Raw genomic sequence first — 21,462 nt, forward strand, 5'->3', positions numbered from 1 at the left:
AGGCTTGCATCTTGGCCAGGAACACCACAGACGGGTGTCAGTCCCTCTTGGGGTGCCTGTCGGGGGACCCCATGATGGCGCCCTTCCCTCTGTGGCAGGTAATAGCCTGACAGTCTGCCGGGCGGTGCCTTTGGCTCCCCAAGATGGCTCTGGCCTAAACGAGGTGCTAGGCGGTGCCTGGGGAGTGTGGTGTCCGCGAGGCCGACGGCAGCCCCTCTGCGGAGCCGGCGCCCCCACTTCTGAGCTCGCCTCAAAGGCCGGCCACGCTCACGCCCGGCCTGTGCGGGGTATGGCCCTCTCCCACCCCTACGCGATCCCAGTGAGAAGCTTGAGGGAGACTGTGAAACCCCCAAATATGACCGCACCCAGCATCAGCCAGCGCTCATTTCAAAATATTCACCTTCTTAGCGGGACTCTAGCAGCTAAGGAGGCCAGGAAGGCTCCCTGGAGGAGGTGGGAGGTGCCTTGGGTGGACGCTCCCGGGTGGGCTGGGCAGGGGCCAGACGGTCCCCCTCAGCCTTCCCACGCTGGGTCCCCGGGAGCAGGGGTTGCGGGGCCAGGCTGGGGTGGGGAGGGGGCCACATGAGCTCCCGGGAAGTCCTGGCCCTCACCCCACCTGCCAGCAGGCGGGGGCCCAGCCAGACTCGCTGCCCTGGGTGGGTCCAAAACCGATGCCGGCGGCGGGGAGCCAGGGCCGGGCCGGCGGGATCCCTGCAGAAGGGCCCCCTGGGACTCACACAGCGACGAAGAGGTGGTCCCTGGACCCGCCGCTGCAGGGAAGCAGACACTGCAAGAGTCCGTTCCACAGACAAGCACCTGACACTCCGTGTGCGGGGAGACAGAGCAGCCTCCCGCCAAGCTGGGCGCCCAGCAGCGCCGCGGCTTTGACCCCACCGGGCCCTCTGAGCGCGCGGGTGGCGCTTACCCCGCCCCCATCCTGGTGCGCTGGTCCGGACACGCGCAGGGGGACGTGCTGGCTGAGTCCACCCCTGCATCCCTGTGGCCGCCCCGGCGTGAGCGATGGGGACCCACAAGTGCTGCCGGAGGTGTCCGCTGCCGTGAGGACCCCGCCCTGCCCCGCATCCCCAGAAACTAATACTGACAATTTAATTCAAAAAATGTGTGTTGAGTTGCACATAACCCATGCACAGAAAACAATAAAAAATAACAAATTAGAATGGATCGTTTAGTTTTAATAAAACACCATGGCCCCAGGGAATTTTTTTTTTTTTAGTGTGGCAGTCAGGTGTTAAATGTTTCACATGGAACTTACCAGGCAGAGCACAGCATCCAGGAGGTTCCAGGGCGTCCTTACCATCTGGGTTTGATGGTACAAGTGCAAGTTTACGTGCTCAAGCCATGACACAGGTTCTGAGAGGCTGTGGAAGAAATGAGAGCCTGGGAGTTAATCAAGACAGACAAGTGAGGCCCAAGAACCTTTGCAGAAATCCTCCAGGCCCAGGCTGAGCTGCTGGCCGGGCCGAGGCAGCCCAGGGCCACCTCCATCTGCTCCCTGAGCTGCAAATAGGCTTCCGTGGGTGGCCCTCTTCACTATCTAGAGAAAATTATAAGCCATCTATTCTCACGTTCATTGGTTTTTAGGGGAAGAAAAAGGAAAAGTTTGGCCTCGCCAGGAAGCACATGGCTGCAATAGGCACAGGCCCATTTTTACCAACATTGCTCCTTTATTGATAAACACGTCTCACGCCCTGGGGTTCTTCTGCCCCCGCGGGACGCAGAGACCGAGCTGGCGGCACTTTCCAGGGTCCAGACTCACCTCACGGGCCTGTGTCTGCTCTGCCACCAAACCCAGGGGGTCGGCCTGGCCTGTGCTGTCCACACAGAGAGCTGAAGAGTGGGGCCAGGAGCACTGCCGGCGGGGAGGAAGGAAGCTTTGATGCGAGTGATGTCAGCCGGAGCCGGGAGAGGAGGGGAGGGCATCTGCCGCGGGCCACGATTCGTGGGGCTGGAAGGCGTGGGGTCTGCGGGCGTCCTGTTGGAGAGTGGGCTGCTGGTGACGGTGGCGAGTCACCAGGGTCCTGTGCAGAAGTTGGTCAAGTCTGCTCTTTAGGCTGCACCGTCTGAGAGGCTGAGGTCCTGGGGAGAGAACAAAAGTGCCTTAGGGAGGGGTCACTTTGCACGGCCGAGTGCACGAGCACCCGCAGGGGTGTGTGACCCGAGGACCCAGCGGTGTGGCCTCAGGCTGGTGGCAGCACCTGTGCAGCCAGCCCCACCCACACTCCTCTGTCCGCGCGTCCCCGGTGCACAGCACGGAGTGTCCAGACGTGAGGACCCCCCACCGGCTGCCCGGACCCTCGGACAGAGGGGGCCTTCCGAAGCTGCCCTCCAGTGCTGCCCCCCACACTGGCAATGCCCGTCAGGCGTGGCCCTGCATGGGGTGGCAGGCACAGAAGAGCCCCTGCCCCAGGCCGCCCGTGTGCCCACTTGCCTACACAGATGGCAGCCAGGCAGGGACCACAAGGCACTTGCACCCTGTCCTGGCCTCGAGGGGCCTCGCGGGGCCGAGTGGCGGGCAGAGCTGAGCTGTCGTGTGGGTGCTGTACACACGGTTGATGACCCTGCCCCGTCCTCCTTCCCCTGTCTCGTGTCCAGGAAGTTGAGCACATTCGACTCTATCACCCAGAACAGCAGAAAAAGCAATTGGAGAGCAGCAGTGCACATGGAGGAAGGACTTCACCAGGTGCTGCTGTCCCTCGGCCTCAAGTCTGTCAAGGGCTGGGGACCCCACAGCCACTGTCCTTTGCTTCCCTCCTGGTATGGCCCTAGGACTCTGTGATGTGTGTGCACCTGTCTCTGTGTGAGGCTGCGTGTGTGTCTGTGTGGTGTGTGTGGCATGTGAGGTTACGTGTGTGGCTACAGCAGTTTGGTGTGTGCTCACAGGGAAGACTGAACGCTTCTCCTGGGACTGGGGACAGCGAGAGTGTGCCCTCCCACCACTTTTGATGTTGCACTAACGTTCCAGCCAGCACAACAGAGCAGGAAAAATGAAGGCATACAGAACACAAAGCAAAACTATGTTTATTTTCAGGCAATAAAATCCTGAAAAATAAATTTGAAAACTACTTGAAATAACAAATTAGCTTAACAAGGTGCAGGGCATAATATCATGATGCAACCCTTAGTCATTTCTATACACTGGCAATGAAAAAATCTAAGTTCTATCTGAAAGCTATTCTATTCATAATATTACCAAAAGAATAACTTTAACAGAATTGGTGGAAATATATACCCTGAAAGCTGTAAACCATGGCTAAGAGAAGTTGAAGACAGTCTATTAAATGGAAAGATCCACAGTATTCACAGGTTGCAAAAAAATATTATTAAGGAGCAGTTTTCCCCTAAACTGATCTACAGACTAAGCAGGATCCTTACTGAACCCTGGCAGCACCTTGTTTTAGTGGAAATGACAAGCTGACCCTAACATGTGTATGGAAATTCAGAGTATCTAGACAATATACCAGCCAAAACAATTTTGAAAACAGAACAAAATTGAAGAACTTACACAACCAGACATCCAATTTTACTACAAAGCTATGGCAATAAAGACAGTGTGATACTGACATAAAAATGGACCTACAGACAAGTGGAACAGAATAGAGGTCCAGACTTAAACCTTTCATTTATGGTCAATAAATTTTAAACAAGGATATCAAGATAATTGGATGGGGAGAAATGACAGCTTCAACACACGGGACTGTCTACAAAGGTCTGTTTGTATATCGTCTATAGTGCCAAATTGGCTTATAAATAAATGAGTATTCGTAAATCATGCAAATAAGCCCAGATGCTATTCAAATGCACAGGACTTAGTAATCTTTTGGCAGATGAGACTGGTCTAATATTGGTTTGATGGGAATGGCCAGGTCTTCAGCTAGATATGCATATATTTAACTTTAAAGTTCTTACTTTTATGATGCTTTCTTGGCATGAAAATTTAGCCTGGGATGATGGCTATATTTGTCTGATGTCTCATGAAATTTTCCAGGCATAATTGTTAAGAATGAATAAATTGGGTAGATGTGGCTAGGAAAAAAGTTTGTAAATAAATTTTTGATAATGGTTATATTTTGTAATATGTTTCCTTGGGGAGGTTTCTCAAATATTTTCAGTAAATATACCCTTAGAGTTTTACTAAGTGAAGTTAAATGATGAATATTCATTGAATATATAGATATTATCCAAATAAGACAATTCTAAAACAGTAATTGAACATTAACTGAATAAGAGGTTAGACTCATATACTTTTGACTTCTTATTTCAAAGAAACAAAAGTTATCTGAGTCTGTTAGTGACCCATGACTCTGTTTAGTGAAGTACTTCAAACCTTTTAACATCTTTGGCAGGTTTTCCTGGGATCAAAATCCTAAATTAAATCTTTTTGACCTAAAATTAACTTTGGGATTTTCCAGTTGGACCCCAGGAGAGCATCAAAGAATGTATATCTCTTCTTGTGGAGATATTAAACTATTAGTCTAATTTGGTAAATCCTACAGGAAGCATTGCCAAATAAGAAATGATATTTAACTTGGTAATATTTGTGTAAATGTGTTATTAAAATGTATTCCAAAAATATGTGATTCTGAAAATTCTAATGTGTTGTGTTACGTGCTATCAGTCACATTATGATTACTATGTTAAACTGTTATATGCCACAGAAATACCTAAATTTTCTTGCCAATTGTAAACTCTCATCAGACTTTTGACCATGGCTGTTCTGGGTTTCCACAGTTATTATTTTAAATTCTTTGATGGAAGCATTTTCAATCAGCTATAGTCCAAAATTGTTAATCAAGATTGAGAAAAACAATGTTGATTACATGAAACTAACTAATTGATAAGAATACTGCTTTTATGCCTTTATTTAAAATGTTGGTTCTTTACCTAAATGTTTTCCAGAGTCAAGGAAATTTTCTTTCATAAGCTCTGTAGAGTTTGCAACAATTTTGTAAAGTATCCTTTTGTGAACAAAGATGAAAGCATTTGCTTTTTCTCCCTACTCGATTCCTTCAAAATTCCGGAAGTATTTGTGAATATCCTTATCTTTATTTATATAAGTTCAATAAAAATATGCTGTCTCTTTACAAGCAGGATACAATTGGAAACACTGGCCATATTGCCAAGGATTTGACTGAAGTGTCATATTTAAGAATAGGCATAAAATGCCAGTGTTCCCAGCCTTACAGTGAATGAGTAAAAATTTGTCACTTCCTGGCAGTGACAGACCTTAAGACTATAAGTAAAGAGAACCATAAGTAAAGAGACTATAAGTCTGAGAACCTTAAGACTATAAGTAAAACCTAAAGCCTGCCTTGGTTTGGCTTCCCCCTCTCAAGAAGTTCTAAAATCTGAGATTCCTATATGATCAACGTTGACAGAGAAAATAATGCTTCTAAGGAAAACTGAAGCACAACTGCTAGTAGATTGAACCCCTGTGCACTGTGTTCAAGTCCTTGTTATCTACCTGTGGCCTGGAATGGATCCTAAATCCCCTGATTTCCTCCAATATTTGGCTACAACTAAATCCTGCTAAAGTCCCCGGGACCTCTCCCAGCAGCAAAGCAGGGATACTCCAGGGCCATTCATGGAACACAACCCCTGTCCAGATTAACCAACTAGGAGAATTAAATATTAAGATTGGAGAGGAGTTAGATATGAAGATTGGAGGTGTGGGTGACACTGGGGCTACGCTGTCTATCCTTAGCCCCGGCACACTGTCTCTGTGCCCTCCCTGGGGTTCTGAGTTCATCTAGATGGTTGGAGTGGCCAACGAATCTATGACAGTTCCTAAATCTCTACCTATCCTCCAACTAGGACCCCTCGTGACAGCCATGGCCTTTTGCTTGTCCCGTCAGCCCCCATACATCTCCTGGACAGGGACTTCTTAAAAACCTACCAGGCCCATACGTCCTTCTCCCAACTAGGGGAAATAACGCTTGAGTTATTTTCACCAGGAGACTTTGCCACTCAATGGCTTTTACCCAAATTCCCATCCATTCAGTTAGCCTCGCCACCACTACCCACCCTGCTCCTTAAGAGCCACGTGGGAGTCTGGGCACAATCCAACACCGAGGAAAACCCTCAGGTTGTGAAGACGACAGTTGTGTACACTCCCGAGGACGCGATTCACCCCAGGAGTCGACCCCAGTGAAGGCGCGAGATGGGGAAGGTTTCTGCGGTCCTGCGTTGGACGAGGTTCTGCTTGGGATGACCGTGTGGTCAGAAACCTTTCCCATGCCGTGAATGGAGCTGCCGAAGCCACCAGGGCGCAGCGGGGTCCCCAGACGCCCTCGCCAGTCGTGGCAGCCCAGCCGCTGCGAGCGTTAGACCAGCCCCGCCGCGCAGGTGGCGTCCGCGGCACCTGGGTCGCGTGAGAAACCTAAGATCTTGCGGCAGCGACGCTGACAGATGCGTCTTCAGAAAGCCTCCCGGCCCTGGCCCGACGCACTGGACTCAATTTCCCGTTCTCAGCTGTTTCCAGGTCCCATCCGCGCCCCACCCCTCGGGCCCTAATGAGCCTCCTCGCATCCGGGCTGGGCTCGGCGTCCTCCCCACCCTGCCTCAGCCGTTCTCACAGGCCTCTGCGGGAGGCCCCGGACCGCGCCGGCCGACTCTCCGCAGCCGACCCTCAGCGGACGCGACCCGGAACCGATCCGTATTTCACAGGCACTTGGGCGTTTCCCAGGCACAGGGCTGGTGGCGCTGCCTGTCCCCTGTGCTGCCGCTGGGGTCCCCCGTGGACTAGGGGGATCAGGCCGGCTACAGCCGCTGCCCCGGACGGGTCCGGCTCAGAGACAGAATGCGGACAAATTTGTACCTGAAAGCCCATCCTTCAAGATGGAGGGAGCAGCCGCAGGGTCTGATTTTAACATGGAGCCCCGAGGTCATTTGCTGACTGGAGGCCGAGCCCATGCTGCGCCCACAAGGCACTGGAGTTCCCCAGAAACCTGAGCCTGGGCTCAGCTTTAGCACGTCTGGAGCTCAGCTGGATTAAGGAATTAGAACTCAGCTGCACTGACTAATCAGACTCAGCCAGACTGACCAATCACATTCAACTGCATTAACCAATCAGACTCAGCTGCATTGCCCAAACAGGACTCAGCCACACTGACCAATCAGACTCAGCTGCATTGAGCAATTAGAAGTAAGCCACACTGAGCAATCAGACTCAGCTGCATTGACCAATCAGACTCAGCTGCATTGACCAATCAGACTCAGCCACGTTGACCAATGAGGATACAGCCGCACTGACCAATCGGATTCAGCCGCATTGACCAATCAGGACTCAGCCGCACTGACCAATCACACTCAGCTGTATTGACCAATCAGACTCAGCTGCACTGGCCAATCAGGACACATCCTGACTGTGCAATCAGAGGCAGCCGCACTGACCAATCAGGACTCAGCCAAATAGACCAATCAGACACAGCTGCACTGACCAATCAGACTCAGCCTCAGAGATCAATTAGTACTCAGCCGCATTGACCAATCAGATTCAGCCACACTGACCAATGAGATTCAGCCACACTGACTAATCAGACGCAGCCTCATTGAGCATTCGGACTCAGCAGCACTGACCAATCAGTTTGAGCCATCATTGAGTAGTCAGGACTCAGCCACACTGACCAATCAGATTCAGCCACACTGACTAATCAGACTCAGCCACATGGAGCAATAAAACTTAGCCACATTGACCAATCAGGACTCACCTGCACTCATCTATTAGATTCAGCCACACTGACCAATCAGATTCAGCAACACTGACTAATCAGACTCACCACACTGACGGAGCAGACTCAGCCATATTGACCAATCAGGAGTAAGCCAAATTGTCCAATCAGACTCAGCCACGCTGCTCAATCAGGACTCAACAGCACTAACCAATCAGATTCAGCCACACTGACTAATCAGACTCAGCCACGTTGACCAATCAGGACTCAGCAGCACTGACCAATCAGATTCAGCCACACTGATTAGTCAAGACTCAGCCACACTGACCAATCAGATTCAGCCACACTGACTAATCAGACTCGGCCGCATTCAGCAATCAGACTCAGCCACTTTGTCCAATCAGATTCAGCCACACTCACTAATCGGACTCATTGATACTGAAGGAGCAGACTCAGCCAAATAGAACAATCAGGACTAAGCCAAAATGTCCAATCAGACGCAGCAAGGTTGACCAATCAGGACTCAGCAACACTGACCAATCAGATTCTGCCACACTTACTAGTCAGACTCAGCCACATTGACCAATCAGACTCAGCCACGTTGACCAATGAGGACTCGGCAGCACTGACCAATCAGATTCAGCCACACTGACTAATCAGATGCAGCCGCATTGACCAATCAGGTTCAGGCGCTGTGACCAATCAGATTAGGGCACACTGACTAGTCAGACGCAGCCGATCAGGACTCAGCAGCACTGATCAATAAGACTAGGCCAAGTTGACCAATCAGTTTCAGCTTAACTGGCCAATCAGGACTCAGCCGAATAGACCAATCAGACTCAGCTGCACTGGACTATCAGACACAGCCACATTGAGCTTTCAGACTCAGCCACTTAGACCAAGGAGGACTCACTCTCACAGACCAATTAGGACTCAGCCCCAGTGACCAATCAATTCAACCACACTGACCAATCAGATTCAGCAACACTGACTAATCACACGCAGACGCATTAAGCATTCAGACTCAGCCACGTTTACCAATGAGGACTCCGCAGCACTGACCAATCAGATTTAGCCACACTTATTAGTCAGGACTCAGCCACAATGACCAATCAGATTTAGCAACACTCACTAATCAGACGCACCACGTTGACTAATCAGGACTCTGCAGCCTTGACCAATCAGATTCAGCAACACTGAATAATCAGATGCAGCCACATTGAGCATTCAGACTCAGCCACCTTGACCAATGAATACTTGGCAGCACGGACCAATCAGATTCAGCCACACTGACTAATCAGGACTCAGCCACAATGACCAATCAGATTCAGGCCTGATGACTAATCAGAGTCAGCCACGTTGACCAAGGAGGACACAGCAGCATGGACCAATCAGATTTAGCCACACTGACTAGTCAGGACTCAGCTACACCTACCAATGAGATTCAGCCACATTGACTAATCAGACGCAGCCGCATTGAGCATTCAGATTCATCCACGTTGACCAGTGAGGACTCGGCAGTACTGACCAATCAGTTTCAGCCACACTGACTAGTCAGGACTCATCCACACTGACCAATTAAATTCAGCCACACTGAATAATCAGACGCAGCCGCCTTGAGCATTCAGACTCAGCCATTTTGATCAATGAGGACCCGGCAGCACTGACCAATGAGATTCCGCCACACTGACTAGTCAGGACTCATCCACACTGACCAATCAGATTCAGCTACACTGACTAATCAGACGCAGCCGCATTGAGCATTGAGATCGAGCCACGTTGACCAATGAGGACTGAGCAGCACTGACCTATCAGAATGAGCCACACGGAGTCATCAGGACTCAGCCATAATGACCAATCAGATTCAGCGACACTCACTAATCAGACGCAGCCACGTTGACCAATCAGGACTCTGCAGCCCTCACCAATCAGATTCAGCCACACGGAGTAGTCAGGACTCAGCCACAATAACCAATCAGATTCAGCGACACTCACTAATCAGACGCAGCCACGTTGACCAATCAGGACTCTGCAGCCCTCACCAATCAGATTCAGCAACACTGACTAATCAGACGCAGCCGCATTGAGCATTGAGATTCAGCCACGTTGACCAATGAGGACTCAGCAGCACTGACCAATCAGATTTAGCCACATGGAGTACTCAGGACTCAGCCACAATGACCAATCAGATTCCGTGACACTCACTAATCAGACGCAGCCACGTTGACCAATCAGGACTCTGCAGCCCTCACCAATCAGATTCAGCAATACTAAATAATCAGACGCAGCCAAATTGAGCATTCAGACTCAGCCACGTTGACCAATGAGGACTCGGCAGCACTGACCAATCAGATTCCGCCACACTGACTAGTCAGGACTCAGCACACTGACCAATGAAATGTAGCCACACTTACAAAGCTGACTCAGCCAAATTGACCAATCAGAACTCAGCCAAATTGTCCAATCAGATTCAGCCACACTGACCAATCAGGACTCAGCCTCACTGTCCTATCAGACTCAGCCACATTGACCAATCAGGGCTCAGTAACACTGACCAATCAGATTCTGCCACACTGACTCATCAGGATTCAGCCACATTGACCAATCAGACGCAGCCACACTGACTTATCAGGATTCAGCCACAGTGACCCATCAGTATTCAGCAGCACTGACGAATCAGACGCAGCCACACTGGCAAAGCAAACTCAGCCAAATTGACCTATCAGGACTCAGCCAGCTTGTGCAATCCGACTCAGCTACACTGACCAATGAGGAATCAGCTGCACTGACCAATCACATTCAGCTACAATGAACAATCAGGACTTAGCCTCACTGACCAATCAGACTCAGTCTTATTGAGCAATCAGATTCATCCACGTTGACCAATCAGGACTAAGCAGCACCGACCAATCAGCTTCAGCCACACTGACTAGTCAGGACTGAGCCACACTGACCAATCAGAGTCAGCCACACTGACTAGTCAGAACTGAGCCACACTGACCAATCGGCTTCAGCTACATTGAGCAATGAGACTCAGTCATGTTGACCAATCAGGACTCAGCCGCACTGACCAATCAGATTCAGGCCAATGACTAGTCAGGACTCAGCCACACTGACCAATCAGACGCAGCCACACTTACGAAGCAGACTCAGCCAAATTGACCAATCAGGACTCAGCCAAATTGTCTAATCAGAGTCAGCGGCACTGACCAATGAGGACTCAGCCACATTGACCAATCAGATTCAGCCACACGAACTAATCGGGACTCAGCCACACTGACCAATCAGATTCACCCACATTCACTAATCAGGACTCAGCCACTCTGACCAATCAGATTCAGCCACACTGACTAATCTGGACTCAGCCACACTGACCAATCAGATTCCGCCACACTCACTAATCAGGACTCAGCCACAGTTACCAATCAGATTCAGCCACACTCACTAATCTGGAGACAGCCACACTGACCAATCAGATTCAGCCACATTTACCAATCAGGATTCAGCCTCACTGACCAATCAGAGGCAGCCACATTGACGGAGCGATCTCAGCCATGTTGACCAATCAGGTCTAAGCCAAATTGTCCAATCAGACTCAGCCACACTCACCAATCAGGACTCAGCCTAATTGACCAATCAAAATCAGCTGCACTGGCCAATCAGGACTTAGCCTCACTGTCCAATGCAACTCAGGTCATTGACCAATGAGGACTCAGCCACACTAACCAATCAGACTCCGCTGCATTGACTAATCAGACTCAGCTGCATTAGCAATTAGAAGTAAGCCACAGTGAGCAATCAGACTCAGCTGCATCGACCAATCAGACTCAGCTGCATTGAACAATCAGACTCATCTGTATTGACCAATCAGGACTCAGCCGCACTGATCAATCAGACCAAGCCAGTGAATCCCTCATTTGTATAATGAACCTGACTGGAGCCTGGGCGGGGACTTCCGCTGTGTGACCTGAGCCTTCCCTGTGCTCTCTGGAACGGCCACCCTATCACACGGAAGGCGGGGTCTCTGGAATGACTCTCTTTCCTCCAGACTCCTTTTTAGAGAACTTCTGTTCCCGCCACGCGTGTCCTGCAGACCTTCCCCAGCTGTCCACACCCGCGGGCCCGCCCAGCCCCGCCCTGCACCCTCCCCAGACCTCCCGCTCAGGCTGCAGCTCATCCTTGCCGGGGCCGGCCTCATGGGAGCTACTGGAGCCCCGAGGGCACGGACCTCGCTCGCTCGGCAGTGGGCTGCATGGTCGCGGTGCCCGGCAGAGGCTGCCCGGCTCCCGCGCATCAAAGGGCCCATCCTCCGGGCTCTTGGGACACTGGGGAGCCACTGCACCCCGGCTGAGAATACTTGCTCAAGGCCAGGGACCCTGAGTCCCCACTGGGACAGCTGCTGGTGGCCTTTTGCGATGCAGCTTAAAAGCTGCCAGCTGTGCCAGCTTCCTCTGCCATGTGGCACCCTGCCTGCAACCCGCACAGCTCCCCACTGCCTCCTGCCGGTGTCCTTGGCTGGACTTTGGAACGTCCCAGGGGCCACTTCCCCTTGCTCCCCAACACCCCTGCTGCTTCCCGCCAGGACCCTGCTTGGCCAGGCCGGCGCTCTAGCATAGGTAGCTTCCTCTCCAGGGGCCTGGGCATCTTGAGGCTGGCAGGCGTCAGGCCAGCTCGCAGCCCCGGGCACGTGGGGGGCTGTTGGCCTGCTGTGAGCCTACTGCATGTACTCGGCGCCTTCCGATGTCGAGGGTCAGCTGTCTGCCCTGCGGCCAGCCAATTCCCACTAAGTCCCTGCCTGCCAGGGTCAGAGGCCCCCACGTGTGTCTCGAGCGTCTCCTGAGTTTGGCTTTTGTGTCCCTGGTGGATTTTGAGGTGCTTCGCAAGGTGCTCACAGGTGCTCACAAGCAGGAGCTGTTGATCACTGCCACATTACCTCAGCCTCCTGACCCCCAGCAGCTGGCCACTCCAAACAAAATGATGGGGCATGTTGGGGAGGCCCAGGAACAGGCAGGGCTGGGACCAGGCAGGCAAGGCACTGAGCTGGGTGGTTCTGTGCCCAAAACAGGAACCAGGTCGAGAGGCCCCTGTTCTGGCATCCGGCTGCTCGATCCCCACGTGGCTCCAGTGAGAGGGCCCTGGCACTGCCGCTTGAGGACAGAGCCTGCCCTGGGCCAGGACTCCGGGAGGCGCTCAGCAGGCCCGAGGCTGCGGGCAGCCAAACCCCAGGTCCAGGGGCCAGGTGTGCTGTGGGCTGGGTGGTGTCCGATGGGTTGGTCCTGCCTTGGCTCTGCGGAGGGGGAGGGTGTGAATGCTGCTGCCTCTCCAGGGAGAGGCTGAACAGACGTCCAGGCATTGCTGTGGCCGAGCATGACCGACCGCCCACTGCCAGCAGCCCCAGGCCACCTGGAATGAAACTCCAAACCTCGGAGACCCCCCGGTGGCAGAGGGCGGTGAACGCTGAGGGAGGAGTCGGACCATGCAGGAGGGACAGAGAGGGGCCTGCAGGGCCTGGGGGGCCGGGCAGAAGCCCCTTAGCCCCTGCACAGTCCCATACCTGTGGATTGGGCACAGGGAGCTGCCCAGGAGCCCTGTGTCCCCGAGACTCCTGCACCCCACAGCCACAACCCACCCCGCTGCCAAGTCAGCGTCCTGACACCCTCCTGGCCCAAAGCAGTAGCCCAGGGCCTGGTCAGCCAGAGAGGCTTCCAGGAGGGAGAGCTGCCCCCTCCCCACCCCACTGCTGCAGAGGGCGGAGGGGTAGGACAGGTGTGGACACAGGTCCCCCAGCTCCCCTCTCTGGGCTTCCCTCGGAGGCTTGGTCCCACCAGGGCGTGCCCCACACCTGGCTGTGTAGATCCCGCTGGTTCAGGAAGGCCCTGGGACTTTCTACCAAGTTCACATGGTTGGGGAGGACAGTGGGGCTCCGTGACCATCCTTTGGTAAAACTGAGTCAGTTCCATCCACGGAGCTCCAGGGCAGGTGGCACTCCCAAGATGTGTGGTGTTGCTGTGCCACCCAGGTGGCCACACCTCCTACTTGCCCCCTCCCTCCTCTGCCTGTGTGTCCATTTTTGCCTCTTTGTCTCCCCTGCTCTCTTCTCTCTCTGTCTCTGCCTCTCTCACTCTCTTGTCTCTGTCTCTCTCAGGAGGTGCAAGGCCAGCCACAGAGTCCAGAACCTGGCAGGCAGGGAGTGGGCCTGGCCCAGCCAGCTCAGGTGTGAGCAGAGGGCAGGGGAATGGGCACCCTGGAGAGCCGGCCTCCTGCAGGGACCTCTGAGCTCCCAGCTGTGCACAGGGACCCTGGGCAGGGAGCTGAGCAGGGCAGTTGGGGACCTGGCCCTCCGGTGAACACCCTGGCAACTGCTCGTGCCACTGGTAGAGCTGGTGTGATAGCGCCCCCCAAATTCAGGTCCACCAGGAACCTCAGGATAGGAACTTATTTTAAAATAGGGTCTTTGTAGAAGTAACTAAGTTAATGATCTTGAGATGGGGGCCCCTAAATCCAGTGACAAGTGTCCTTATAACAGACACCCCGGGAGGAGGCCCCATGAGGACAGAGCAGAGGAGGAGCTGGCGGCCACAAGCCCAGGATGCAGGGAGCCACCAGACGCTGGAGACAAGGAAGGGTCCTTCCCTGGAGCCTCCAGGGGGCACGTGGCCCTGGACGTCTGGCCTGCTGGCCCGAAGACAGGACGCTCCTGTTGTTTAAGCCACCCGGTTTTCCAAACACAACTTCTGCGAAGAAGTTCGTTCACTGATGGCGAATCGGTCCTTAAAAACTGGAAAGTAAATCCGTGGACGTTGTCCAGGTCCTGTCAATGGACCAAGAGCCCAGAGCAGGGTCAAAGGGCGCACTGGTCAGGTGGCCATGGCTGGTGAAGGGCCACTAATTCCCAAACCAGGACCTAATTTTCCTAGCTGAGCAAGACCCTATGCCACTATTTTAGGTGATTTTCTAAGTGCAGACTGAGCTGACTGCCTGCTAGGAAATAACACACCTGCCATCTAAAATCAATTCCATTCGCAGAGAGTCAGGACTGGTCTTCATGAGCTGGCTGCTCCTGGCGTGGCACCGGGGCCCTGTCTGGGAGCGGGGTCAGGCTTTCTGGTGGCGCTGCATGGCCGGCCTGGTTCTCCTCTGGACAGGGGACTCGCTTAGCTCCCTGGACGGCGACTGCCTGCCTGTCCTGGAATAATTCTGCTCCCACAGCCGAGGCCACCTCTAGCTGTGATTCTATTGATAACATCACTGAATTTATGTCAAGAGCATTTGTACTCATTTTGAAAAACGGACTACTGAGTTACCTTTTGACTAAAATGGTAAAAGGAACACAACCGGGTTGATCTTTTCACTACCTGGTTTATATTGTCAGTACTAACTTCCAGAAGGCAAGTGCCCAGGGCTCCATGGGCCACAAAGAAAGCCCAGTCAGCCACAACGGACCTAAAAAGAAACTGAGTCACAGGACTGGCCCGGTGTGACCCCTCCCCCACGCGCTCTCCTGCTCTGTGCCTTGCCTGCGCTCTGGAGGGGATTTCTCAGAACAGCAAGAGTTAGGGTCAGTCTGGGCGGCGGCTGCAGAAGCGACCCCAGAGGGGCTGAGAGGAAGCTGAGGCCCGGCCGCTGTGGGGGCCACGCTGCCCCCAGGGTCCCGAGGCGTCAGTGCTGGTCCTCGCAGGCGGCATGGCCTGTTGGATGCCAGCACCCCTCACCCCTTCTCCGGTTCAGCATCCGATCGTCCTCTGCTGCCTTTGTGGGTCTCTGAGCGCGGGGCCCGGGGCCGTGGTGCCACCTGCAGACAGGTCTTAGCGCTCTCTCGCTGCTCCATCCCGTCTCTGTGGCTGCCTAGTGATGTTAACTGGTGCTCCTGGGCATCCCGGGTGCCCCGGCATCTGTGGGCTGGATAACAGGCCAGTGAGGACAACCTTGGTGGGTGACTGGAGTGCTGGAATGTTCCACCTTCCCATCCTGATGCTCCCACGCAGGGACAGGGCATTGCCATGTGACCTGGCAGGGTCTCCTCTCGGCCCCCCCAACCTGAGAAGGAGTGGCTGTCCTCATTTTCTCACCTTAGGTCTGGGCACAGGTGGCTCCAGCTGTCACCCCTGCCGTGAGCCTGTTCTCAGCCCCAAGTGCGGTGCCTGGGGACTGAGGGCGCCAGGCAGCTGGGTGCCGGGAGGCCTCTGTGGGCCAGGGAAGCCCTGCGCATCCATATCTCCTTCCGAGGGGCTGGGGGTGGAGGATGCCCTCCAGCCGCCCCTGCCGCAGGCCCTGCCTGCCTGCCTTCCTCAGTTTCCCTTCCTGGAAGGCTCCTTGCCCGGACTCCCCTCTCCCGCCTGTCCTGTCCCGTCCACTGCCCACCCCTGGTCTCCAAGCGGGTCCGAGGCCACACCTGGTTCTGGCGAGCATTGGGGTCCCGGGGTGTGCTCCCTGGCGAGGGCTGTCCTTGGGAGTGTGCAGATGTCCTGGGGACACCTGCTCAGGACACCAGCTCCTCCCTTTCCCTCTCACTTCCTCGGGAACAGTGAAGGAGACCTGCGGGGCTTTGTCCCTTCCAGCCTCCAGGTTGCCCGAACGAAGGGCAGGCACACCCGGCACCCTCGCGGGGCTGGGGCCTCACTGGGGTCCGAGACCCCGTCCCAGCGACCTTCTGGGCCAGCGAGCAGCCTGAGGCTGGGCCCCTGGGCTGGGCTAGAGCTCAGCAGCCCTGCCGTGCCTGGCCCCTGGCTGGCCTGTGCCCGCAGGGTGCGGGGACAGCGCTGTGGCTCCCACTGGGTGTGCGGGGGAGGCACAGACAGCCAGTGCCGCTTTGTGCCGCCCTGGGAAGCTCTCCCTGTCTGGGGCAGCGGCCGTAGCCACAAGTGGCCACTCACATGGAGTGTCCCGAGGAGAGGCGGAGGAGTGCCCTGCTGTGACGGAAACACCAACAATGGCCCCAGGGCCACTGCGCTCAGCTGGGCTCGGACAGAAGAGCTGAGAACGCCGGTGTGGGGAGCTTGGTGCTGCCCGGGGCGCCCACAGCCTCTGAACGGCCTTTGTCCGCTGGGCCTGTTCACTGGGGCCCTGGGGACCCGGGAAGCGCTGGGCTCGGGGACGCAGCACGGGGAGGTGAGTTCTTCAGGGGTGCCGGCCACTTCCCCCCACCAAGGGCAGTAGGGAGCCTCCCTTCCCCAACTCCAGACTGCTGTGGTCTTTCCATTCTACTGTCCCCAGGCCTCACTGTGACCACCAGGGGTCTCGAGAGCCCCGAGCAGCCGGGGCCCAAGCGCAGGTGCCTCGGTGAGCAGAAGGGCCTCCCCTTGCCCCGGGCCCGGCCTCCCTCTCTCGGCCACCGCAGCTGGCTTTGGACTTAGCTGGGGGCTGTCCGCTCCCCGCCGCCCCCGTCTCCTCTCCCCCGCCCCCTGTCAGCTTCCAGGCCCCGCCCACAGGGGGAAGTCCTGCCAGACCATCACCTTCCAGTAGTTCCAGGAGGCGCTGGAGGAGCTCGCCAAGAAGCGGTTCAAAGACAGGAGCGCCCGGGAGGCGGTTCACGAGGTGCACCGGCTGGTCGAGGGCAAGGCGCCGGTCATCGCAGGCGGGAGTGCAGTGGCACGAACACAGATCACTGCCACCTTGAACTTCCATGCTGGAGCGATCCTAAGCCTCCCAAGTAGCTGGGACTACAGGCATGAGCCACCACTGCCAAATAATTTTTTATATGTGTGTGTCCAGATGGGTCCTTGCTATATTGCCTCAGCTAGTCTTGAACTCCTGGGCTCCAGGGAGCCTCCTGCCTTGGCCTCCCAAAGTGTTGGGAATCATAGGCATGAGCCAACATGCCAAGCCCAGCATAAAGGTTATTTTGAGCTGATTATTTTGAGACACTGCAGACACAGGAGAAGCTCTGAAAACAGGCCAGAAGTTACCTTTTTGTCAGGGAAATTTACGTCTGTGAAGGAGACCTACTTCCATTTGTAAACGTGTCTCCCTCTCATAGCAAGAAGAGAAGGATGACTAAATCCTGAGGGATTCTTAGCAATGCGGAAGGCACCACTTAAGTCTGAACAACAATGCTTGCTCTTGCTTACCTTGCTTTTCCTGGTTACCTCCCCACTACCGACCTCCACGACACCCATTCTTTCTTTGTTTCACTTGAAGGTAGTGTGTAAGCCTGAACTCAGAGCCACCTCTTGGAGATTTACTCATTTTTCCTGGCTGTTTCCTCCCATGCATACATAAAGAAAGCATTACTAAATTATACTAGTGAAAGCATGGTAATGTAAATTAAAATAAAACCCTAAGCCCCATGCCAACTGAATGGACCCCTCTTGGCCAAGCAAACCTCAGAGAAACCTTACAACTGAGTTCCAGGAGTTTAGATACAATTGACCAGCATCTATGTTAAAAAAACAACAACAACAACAAAAAAAACAATATAGATCATAAGACTAACAAAACAGAATTCTTGTGACAATAAGATACTAAATTATTAACAGGACCCAATCCCAACTCTAACAGCAACGCTAACTCTAAAAACACTAACCCCTAACCACAGCTTTTACCACTAAGATCAAGGACAAAGCAAACATGCTCACGTTCACCTCTGCATGAAACACTATACAACAGAACAACAGATGCAACAGAACAACAAATCTGGAGGTGTGACATTACCTGACGTCCAATCATACTACAAGGCTACAGTAACCAAAACACCATGGTACCGATGTAAAAAACTGAGACTAATCCAAGGGAACAAAGAGAAATGCAAATTAAAATTACAATAACGTACCACCTTACCCCAATCAGAACAGCCATTATTAAAAAGTCAAAAAACAATAGATGCTGCCACAGATGCAGAGAAAGGAACGCTGATACACTGGGGGGACTGAAAATTAGTAGAAACTCTGTGGAAAACAGAATGGAGAGTCCTCAAAGAAAGAAATGTAGACCTACCATTCGATCTAGCAACCCCACTCCTGGGTATCTACTCAAAGGAAATGAAGTCGTTTTATCCTGCACTGGAATGTTTATAGCAGAACAATTCACAATTGCAAAGATGTGGAATCCACGGAAGTGCCCTTCAATTCATGAGGGGACAAAAATGTGTCTATATGTGTGTGTGTGTGTGTGTGTGTGTGTATGTGTGTGTGTGTGTGTGTGTGTATATATATATATATATAAATCATGAAGTACTATTCAGCCATAAAAAGGAGAGAAACACCAGCCAGAGCAAGAGTGAGACCCAGTCTCTAAAAAAAAAAAAAAAAAGCTGAAGAAGGCAGGCATGGTGTCATGTCCCTGTAGTCCCAGCTACTCAGGAGGCTGAGACAGGAGGATCACTTCAGCCCGGGAGTGTGAGGTTGCAGTGAGCTATGATCATGCCATTGCCTTCTATCCCAGGAAACAGAGCAAGACCCTATCTCTAAAAAAAAAAAAAGGATTGAAGTAATATTTGCAGCAATGTGGAGGGAACTGGAAACTGTTATCCTAAGTGAACTATCTCAGGAATGGAAAACCAAAAACCATATGTTCTCACTAATAAGTGGGAGCTACTAGATAAATATACATGGGCACAAAGCGATATAAAGGACATGAAAAACCTATAAGGGGGGAGAGAAGGAGAGTTGTTGTAAGATAAAAACTTGCCCACAATGAACACTATTCTGGGGATGGACACACGGAAACCCCTGACTTCAGCATCATACAAGACAACCATGTAACAAAAACACTTGTACCACCTTAATTAGTATTTTGTTTGTTTGTTTGGTTTGTTTTTGAAGCAGAGTCCCGCTCTGTCGCCCAGGCTAGAGTGCTGTGGCGTCAGCCTAGCTCACAGCAACCTCAAACTCCTGGGCTCAAGCGATCCTCCTGCCTCAGCCTCCCGAGTAGCTGGGACTACAGGCATGTGCCACCATGCCCGGCTAATCTTTTCTGTATATATTTTTATTTGGCCAGATAATTTCTATTTTTAGTAGAGACGGGGTCTCGCTCTTGCTCAGGCTGGTCTTGAACTCCTGACCTCGAGTGATCCACCTGCCTTGGCCTCCCAGAGTACTAGGATTACAGGCGTGAGCCACCGCACCTGGCCTAAACTATTAATATTGATGTTTTTCCTTCCTTTATGGAAGAATGCTATACATACTATTTCATAGCTTGTTGTCACTTAACCAATTATTAACATATTTTTTAGGTTGTTAAATAGTATTCCACAATATCATTTTGATGCCTGCATACAGCTTTGTTGTATGGATATAACATAATTTAAGTAGCAATCCTCTATTTTTTTTTCTTTTTTTAAATTTCACAATATCATGGGGGTACAAACATTTTGGTTACCTGTAATGCCTGTGCTTCCCCCAAGCCAAGGTTAGAAGTATGTCCTTCCCCCATACAGTGTGTTCTGTCTCCACTAGTTGTGAGTTTACCCACCCCCACACACCCACCTGACGGGCACCCGATGAATATTATTACCATGTAAGCACCTTGGTGTTGATCAGTTAGTACCAATTTGATGGCGAGTACATGTGGTATTATGTTCATTCTCTGGCAAGTTCCTCTGCTGCAGAACTGACCCCAGGAAGCTCCAGAAATAATTCATGCCATAAGCTCTCAGTCTCAGAGGAGAGAGATGCTTTCTCTTCTAACACCCAAGTCAACTTCTTCCAAAGGACCCCATGGGTCTTATCTGGGTCATACCCCTCAGCCCCCTCACCCTACCCAGACCAATCATTATGTCCAAAGGATTAGGGCCATTCTAATTGGCTCACCTTCCCACGCCTATGGTCAGGAAATAGGGGCCTTCAGACTGAGTTGCCACCACGTTGGCAAGGGAGTTTTGAGAAGGAGGGGATGTGGAAGAGGGAAAAAAAGTTAAAGACATCCACGACAGATCTCAACTTTTCCACCTACCTAGTCTTAAAGCCAACCCAGACCCATTGTAATGATGCTTAAAAACCTACTTTTCTGAAAATAATAAGCTGATTCTCAACTCAAACGTGGACCTGTAAGTCTAATTGAAGGATTTGCGTGAGCTGTCATGACTTGGAAAAGCACTCTGCTGCGTGAGTCTCCTCTGTCCCTGCGACTTTCTTGAAAACTTTTAGTCCATAGACGTACTTGACACGGAGGCCTACAATTCGATTCTGAAGGTTAAGGAATTAAAAGTAATGAAATAAAATCTAACATTTCTTCCACCCACCCAGAGGAGCAGTTTCTTTCTTTCTCAGACAACAACAAAGTTTGTCTTAGCATTTGATCTGTAACCAAGCTTCAGCTCCTCAACTTTACTTTAATCATCTTTGTTCTTAATGGATCGTTCGGTAATTTCCAGGGAAGTAGACTATGGCTTTCTGGGACATTTGTAGTTTTAACATTTAACTTATTGGTAGCTTTGGGAAAAGGGCAACTGCCTTAGAACAACAGAGCGTTTAGCCCACCCTTCCGAGAGAGACAGTGGCAGCCTCTGACGAATTTCATCGGGGAAGTTTTCAGAGGTGGGAAGCCCGTATGTGTTGGGTCAGAGGGCAGTGGGGAAATGGGGCACAGTGGCCTGCATTTGGGGGGCTCAAGACTATTTCTAATATGTCATGGCTTCAAAGGGCACTCTTCTAGGTAATCTGAGGCAACACCGTGTTTGGCAGCAGAAGAAACTGAGGCCTAGAGAAGGGAAACGGCTACCCAGCAAGAAAGTGGCAGGCCCAAGGCTTGACCTGTGGACTCCTGCCGCCAAATGCAGAGGTTCACGGGCCGATGTTTCCCAAAGAACAGTGCAAAGACATGGAAAAACAGCGACTGT

This window comes from Eulemur rufifrons, chromosome 11 (genome assembly GCF_041146395.1).
Source record: "Eulemur rufifrons isolate Redbay chromosome 11, OSU_ERuf_1, whole genome shotgun sequence".
Classification (NCBI taxonomy): Eukaryota; Metazoa; Chordata; class Mammalia; order Primates; family Lemuridae; genus Eulemur; species Eulemur rufifrons.